The sequence below is a fragment of the Ostrinia nubilalis genome, chromosome 16, assembly GCF_963855985.1.
Source record: "Ostrinia nubilalis chromosome 16, ilOstNubi1.1, whole genome shotgun sequence".
NCBI lineage: Eukaryota > Metazoa > Arthropoda > Insecta > Lepidoptera > Crambidae > Ostrinia > Ostrinia nubilalis.
In genome coordinates this window covers 4,615,669-4,622,450 of record NC_087103.1, presented here as the reverse complement: position 1 = coordinate 4,622,450, position 6,782 = coordinate 4,615,669, and the positions used below count along the sequence as shown (strand labels likewise).

Below are 6,782 nucleotides of genomic sequence, written 5' to 3'. Positions count from 1 at the left end.
AAAATTTTACTGATTGCATTTTTGGCATCAGTATCACCCCCTGATAGTTATTTTGAAAATTATATTTCATGTACAGAATTGACCTCTCTACAGATTTATTATAAGTAGGTATAGATATGTAGGAGAGACGTCTTAATTACACTTTAAATCGTAGATCGATAAAGAACCCCTTTGTCAAACCGTATGAATAGCAGCAAATAGAACTTTGCGTATTGGAAAAATAGGAATGCCTACGGAAAAGCCAAACATTTTTTAAAAAGAAGTTAATATATTTTACTTACATTTAAATCCAAAAATATCTTTATTCCGACCCAAGGGTAAGTAGGCAGTTATGTAGGTATAAATGAAAATACGTATGTAGGTACTTATTATTTATTAATGGTCATGTTCTACATTTTCTATTAAATATGGGCCCAATACATCAATGATGTCGCCATCACAACAAAGTACCATAAATGGTTTAACGAGATTCCGATATTTGTATAGGGAATAAGTTTTTTTTTTGGTATGCATAATTGCTACTTTTTTGCACATAAATGTATGTATGTACCATCCATGATGACAATAGCCTTTCTTTGTGGTAAATCGTTTCCTGGCTTCCCGAAAAGAGACTGGAACATAAAGGTTTCTTTGGGCTACTTCCTCTCTACTAATATGTTGTAACCCTAAATGTGCTGGTACGAAATGTTCCTCCATCATACTGCGTGCTTTCATTACATATTTTGTAAGAGTACTCCTTGAAATGCCAAGTAATGTAGCTATTCTGTCATCTGAATCACCGGTCCTCAGCTTCATTAAATAAGCACCAACTGTAGTAATTCGTGCTCTCTGATAGTATCTATGGCAAAGAAGATCTGAACGACGAATCTGAAAATAAAATAAAACATCAGATTCACAGTTCAACAATAAGAAGAGCAATATTTATATAGGATTAACGACTTTTGTGTGTAACGGAATAGTAAGATGAGTGATGAAAGATAATTTATGATTTGAACGCTGAATGATGAGGAATGATTGGTCTATGGAGGAAACGAAAGGGATGAATGAGGAACGAGGATTGAGAGTGAGAATAGTGGTAGTTTAACCCATTAACGCCCGCCGTACAATAAATAGTACACAACTTTAAGTTACGATAAATCTGGTTTAATGAGTATTTTTACCCTGGAAATAATTACAATAGGTAAACAAAGGTCTATGCATTATATCCTGAGATGAAACATACCATAATTATACAATCTTAAGGGGGTATTTTGCGATTCCGTTTCAGTGATTTTTTCATGTCTTCTAGTGGGTACTTGATAATTTTTTATGCAAGGTTTAAGTTACACAAAATACCAAATAAGTTGTTTGTGTATTAGCTAACAACATATCCTAATAAAAAATACTTAGAAAAGTTCATTTCATGGAAAGTTTTTCATGCTATAACTCCCAAAGTGATGCTGTACAAACTTTAGTACAATGGGCGCTTGACACGTTACGTAAAATAGTACAGTAACGACATTATTATTAGAGTGTTTACTTATTTCTGCATAGTTTTTATATATAATCTTTGTTTTCTTTTTCCAATAACATGGCTCTTTATTTATGGAGTTACAGACAACAAAAAGAAACATTTTGTTTTCCCAATTACGACCTATTTGTCGACCTAAAGAGACTTAGTTACATAGTTTTTGGAACCACACGTGAAAACAGAACCAAAAGGTATCCTTTGATTACTTACAAAGATTTTCACAAAAAGCCTAGAGACAAATTCGACAAGGCAAACGTCATTTTATTAGCATTGATTGAAAGATAATAATGTGGGTACCATTGAAACAAATGTTGACGCTTTAGAACCATTGGGAAAGGTCATTATATGGGGTCTCTTGATAAAAAAAAAGTAGAGTTAGGCACCACAGGGTGTCCAGCTCTAGTATAATAAGAAGATCAGTGGGTTACATTAGATGACTAGTTTATAGAACTTTACCAAATTGAGGAAAAAGGAAAAAAAGCGGTGGATGGGTCTTGTTAGCTTATATGGTGGACATGACAATTTCAAATGCATGCAGACTGCACTGCATAGTAAACCCATATAGTCGCTTAGATCAGCTAGCATTCCGCAAATATATAATACGCACATATTTGACCTATAAAAGATAAATAAAAGTAGGTATTCTTGCTCTAGTTGATGGAGAAGAAATATGAAATAATGGTTATAATCAAAATAAACCAGCAAACAAGCTGATTTGATAGCTTAAAATTACTGTGTGTTTCGATAGAGTCAAATCAGCTTACGGCAAGTGCCTGAAAACACTGTGCCAGGATGAAGAAGGCTTTGCTCAATATGACTCATGAGCGCCCATTGTACTAAACTTAGTACACCCCTGAAAACCTAACTTCTGATTTTGATTTTGGTTTTCTTTGTGTTTAGTATTATTTCTGAAGTATTTTCATAAAGAAAATAAACATTGGCTTTGGGAAATTGACCGTAGTTTTCATTTGGGCGTTAATGGGTTAAAAGAGTAGTCTGTTGTTATGCAGGAAGTATAAATAAAACTTTACTGAGTTTATTTGGCTCAGGGAATTTTTAACTGGCTTTATAATAGTAAAAATTATGTTTAATATTATGTAAGTAATAATATTGCAATATTTTAATAATATAAGTCTATTTGTATTATACAGGGTGGAAACGATAAGTGATCTATAACACTTTTAATATTGTGTGGCTGGCATACATTTAGTATGGAGGCTGAAAACATTGAATTTTCGGATAGATCCAGTTAATTCTGTAACTATTTACTGATACCGTTAGAAAGAGCTCGTGAAGCACTTTCAGGATGAGTAACCAGTTTTTCGATATCTTGTGTAGTTTAGAAATAATCGAGTGAGATCACTTATCGTTTCCACCCTGTATAACCTGTATGGATGAGAGTAGTGGCAGATTGAAAGCAATGGAAGGAGTTGAAGGATGGGAAGGCTGATTCGGAAAAAACCTTTTTTATTATTATAATAAACCGGCATAATTATTTTTATGTATTATAAAACTGGCAGGGCTCTTACCTCTCTGGGTTGAATCCAATTTCGAACAATGTTTAATATATCTTGATTATTCTCTGTATCCAAACAATGACTTCAAGTTCGCAATAATGAACAACCACATCCAACACAAACTTGTTGGTGACCTACCGGGGCACCGGTTGGCATATCTGGAGAGTCTTGTGAAGTAGGTGTGGTATCTCTTTGCAATAATGAGTGACAAGCCCCACAGATGTAGTCATTTGCAGTAACCTGTTTAAAAATAATAATAATTAGAAATAAGTTTTAAAAAATTATCAGTTTTTTAATGTCCCGCACTTAAATTATTTTATTTTAGTATTAATTTACAGAAACCAATAACTTTACAAGAATTAGACTGATTGTATAGCCAATAACATTTTATTAAATAAGGACTTTAGCGTGCATTACCTCTAATGGAGTTAGTCGTTCCACAATTATGTTCCTGATGTTAATATGATGTTGAGTGTTAGTTCTCAGGGACATGAGCTGATGTGAACGTGTTCTAGGCTCTAGTGTTCTACTGCAAAGCACACATTTTCTGCTAAGATTTGAAGTAGATGCATTTGTGTTGTATCTTGGGCTTGGGTCCAACATGTTGTGCATATAAGATCATGAGCTGTAACCTGTAAAAATAAATAGATTCATTGCATGCCATGCCACACATACTCCTGTGCGTTGAATAAATTGAGCCGCAAACCATAAAAAAAATGATAATTCAATATTATGTGCTGTTAGTAGAATTTTGGGTCAGAGGGTAGGGTTAAACAGCTTTAGTAAATAAGCATTGTTGTTATAATAATTAATTATGACGTGTTACAAACTTAGTTACAAAAAATAATAATCTAGTAGTCTTAGTTCCAAAAAACAAAACAAAACAAGCTTTCATTGAGAGCAGGGAGATAGTGTCAAAGTAAATAATTCCTTAGATTTACACCAAAACCAGCTGGATTGTCAACATAATTGTTGTTTCGCTCATGCCTCCATTGCGCTGTACCATCGACTAGTTTCTTACAATCGAATCGGGCCTGGCTGTCCACACTGTCCAGGGTTGAACCACAGATAATAGCGGAACATTCATTTCAAGACAACCCGCCATGAGAATGGCAATTCAGAAGTTTGGCAAGGCTAGTACTTATTCATAAGATTGCAGAGCAAAATGTAGGTACTTACCGATCGAGGTGCTGCCCATTGTTGTGTATAATTATGTTGCTCATTTTCTAACACCATAGAACCACCAGCCGAGCCTTGGCCGAGCCACACAAAAACAGTAAATCCCAGGCTGAGTATGTCGTTATTGCAATCAATCAGAGTCCGTTTGAATAGCCAAGTTTGTAGTTAATAAAGTTCCGAAAATAAAAGCTAAAACACAAACGAATCACAAAGAAGGATCAAGCAAGACAGCAACACAGCAAGAGTGAGTGAGAGAGAAAAGGTGATGCGAGTGAATGACAATTTGACTAACAAATAGGGATGTCCATTTAGAATAGACATAATCGATTAAATTGATCGTTTTTGAAAAATTTTATTTTTAAACATTGTGTTGCTATAAATATTTATTTTATTTATTTAATAGGACAACCAACAAGACATACACTGGAAGACAATCAATATTTACAACGTATTTAACTTAATCTAAGTGCTGCCTTAATTATAGGTTGCCACGGCATGCAATAGTGGACTTATACATAAACAGTGTCTACACTTAAAGAAAAGAGTAAATATGTAAATGTAGGTAAATAAATGTGATTAAATATACATAAAATGCAATAATCCACTGAAGCGCTGCGGGCGCGGCGGATCTGCGCCCGTCTAAAGGTCTAATGATTAGACTCTAGTCTAATCGATCATACCATTATTTACTTAAATCGAATTAAAAAAGCGCATCTCTGTCTCTGCTCTGTCAATATGTCGGTGACTTTGATTTCGTTTAAATACTTTTAAAATATTTTTTCAAACTGCAACTTGTCCGATAGGTTTGGACACTTGCAAGTAAATAAATAAAATATACATAAAATTATGGTACATTACTAAGTCTTTGAAAATCTTAGGGCGATTTTTATCAATGTCCTTTGTCTGCTCGATTGCATTGATGGTAAGGAGCAATGGTATTATCTATAATATCATTGGTAAGGAGGGACTGTTCTAAATACATATTATGATAGTTGAGATGGTTGAGAATATTTCCGGGTCGATCGCTTCCACCTTCGGCCTAGATAGTACCTACCTACCTACTTATACGCCAAACTATCTTATGATTGTTAAGCATTGTTAAGTAGGGTTATAATACCTAATTATGATTGTTATGCATTGTAAGTAGGGTTATAAATAATTATAATTTACATAAGCAGCAGGTCGGTTATTTTTATTTAGGCAAATGTAATATTTTAAAAGACAATACGTACGATCAGATATTAAGATCAAAGATAAAGATTTCTGCTGTGAAAAAAAATATAAAACAGCTAACTTCTATATCAAGTTCCAACGTCGCTATACGTACCTACCTACTTAATGCTACTGGATTATACGTTCATAGCTCAGAAGTTTAGTCCTTTTTCAGCAGTGTTTAGTAAGATTATTACAAATGGGCTTTTAGGGATTTTGTTCACATGGAATAAACGACAAAGTTCTTAGTTACTTATCCAATAGGTAGTAGTAACATATATGTAGAAAACAGGAACTTAGATGCCAACGAAAGAAAATAGGCTATCAAATGTTGTTTTGGGGACTTACCTTTATAAAAATATCACATTTAAAAATTCATACCATTTGTTGTTATTTAAAAAACAATGTCAATTTTGACGATTAACTGAAAGTCAGTGTTGCCAGTCGGGTCTTGTCAGAAGTCACCAGAAAATATAAAAAATGTAACCTTTTTTAATAAAAAGTAACCTTCATACGGGGGGGGGGGGGGGGGGGTGCGGAGCGATTGTGTAAGGTTGTTCATGGATGGAAAATGAATACAATTGATCATCAATCGTTTACCTAAATTCGAAATTTTGACCATTCCATGAAGACCGAAAAGTGACCGGTCGTATAAAAACGTTTCATGGATTTGCGTTTCACTATCGAAAAACATTCGCTAAAACTATTTTTTTTTAACAAATAATAAATCAAATTCATGCTTAAATGCAGTTTATGACATAATTTTTAAATTGTTAGTATTAATCTTTTTTACTGAATTACCTGTAAAAGTTAATTTTACAATTTCTGAAAAATCACCTAAAAGTAACCTTTTCATTAGTGTAACCTAAAAGTAACCAATGCAGTTCAAAAGTAACCTAAAAGGTTACAAAAGTAACCTTCTGGCAACACTGCTGAAAGTCTATTATCTATGAATATAGTAGCGATATATGGTATCCAGCGGCAATGGCAGTGCAAAATTTTGACAATGACTGTAGTTATCATACTTCGAGTTTGTCCATGGAGACGGCAAAAGTCCTTTAGTTGGCCATAAAGTAAACTTAACGGAAAATGTTACTTAATTGATACCGAGGCGCAACCTGGAAGCATTGCTAAGTGTGCTCCTCGTCACTGGTTCATCGTTCGTCATCGTCATTGTTCGTAAAAACCGGGTCGCGGCAGGCAAATAATAAAATTAGTCTTATGTCTTCTCCCTTATTAACTTCGATGGATAAATAGCTAAACCTCCTTGCGCGTAACTGACGTTTGTTGGAAAACCGATTTTTTCAGGCCATCGGATTTTAATTTCAAAAGTCATTGACCAATCCCAGTTCATATAATAACTA

General features: G+C 34.0%; 1 long non-coding RNA gene across 3 annotated transcripts; it reads right to left on the bottom strand.

Moving 5' to 3' along the window:
* Window positions 1–358: 358 nt before the first annotated feature.
* On the bottom strand, window positions 359–4,422 carry LOC135079275 (uncharacterized). 3 transcript variants are annotated; one of them, XR_010258768.1, is made up of 4 exons: window positions 4,207–4,422; window positions 3,445–3,659; window positions 3,040–3,267; window positions 359–867 (listed from the first exon to the last, which is right to left on the bottom strand). It is a non-coding gene; the product is annotated as an uncharacterized LOC135079275 (long non-coding RNA). The 3 variants fall into 3 exon arrangements; XR_010258770.1 differs by lacking the exon at window positions 4,207–4,422 and adding an exon at window positions 4,049–4,063; XR_010258769.1 differs by lacking the exon at window positions 4,207–4,422 and adding an exon at window positions 3,969–3,983.
* Between the last annotated feature and the right edge of the window lie 2,360 nt (window positions 4,423–6,782).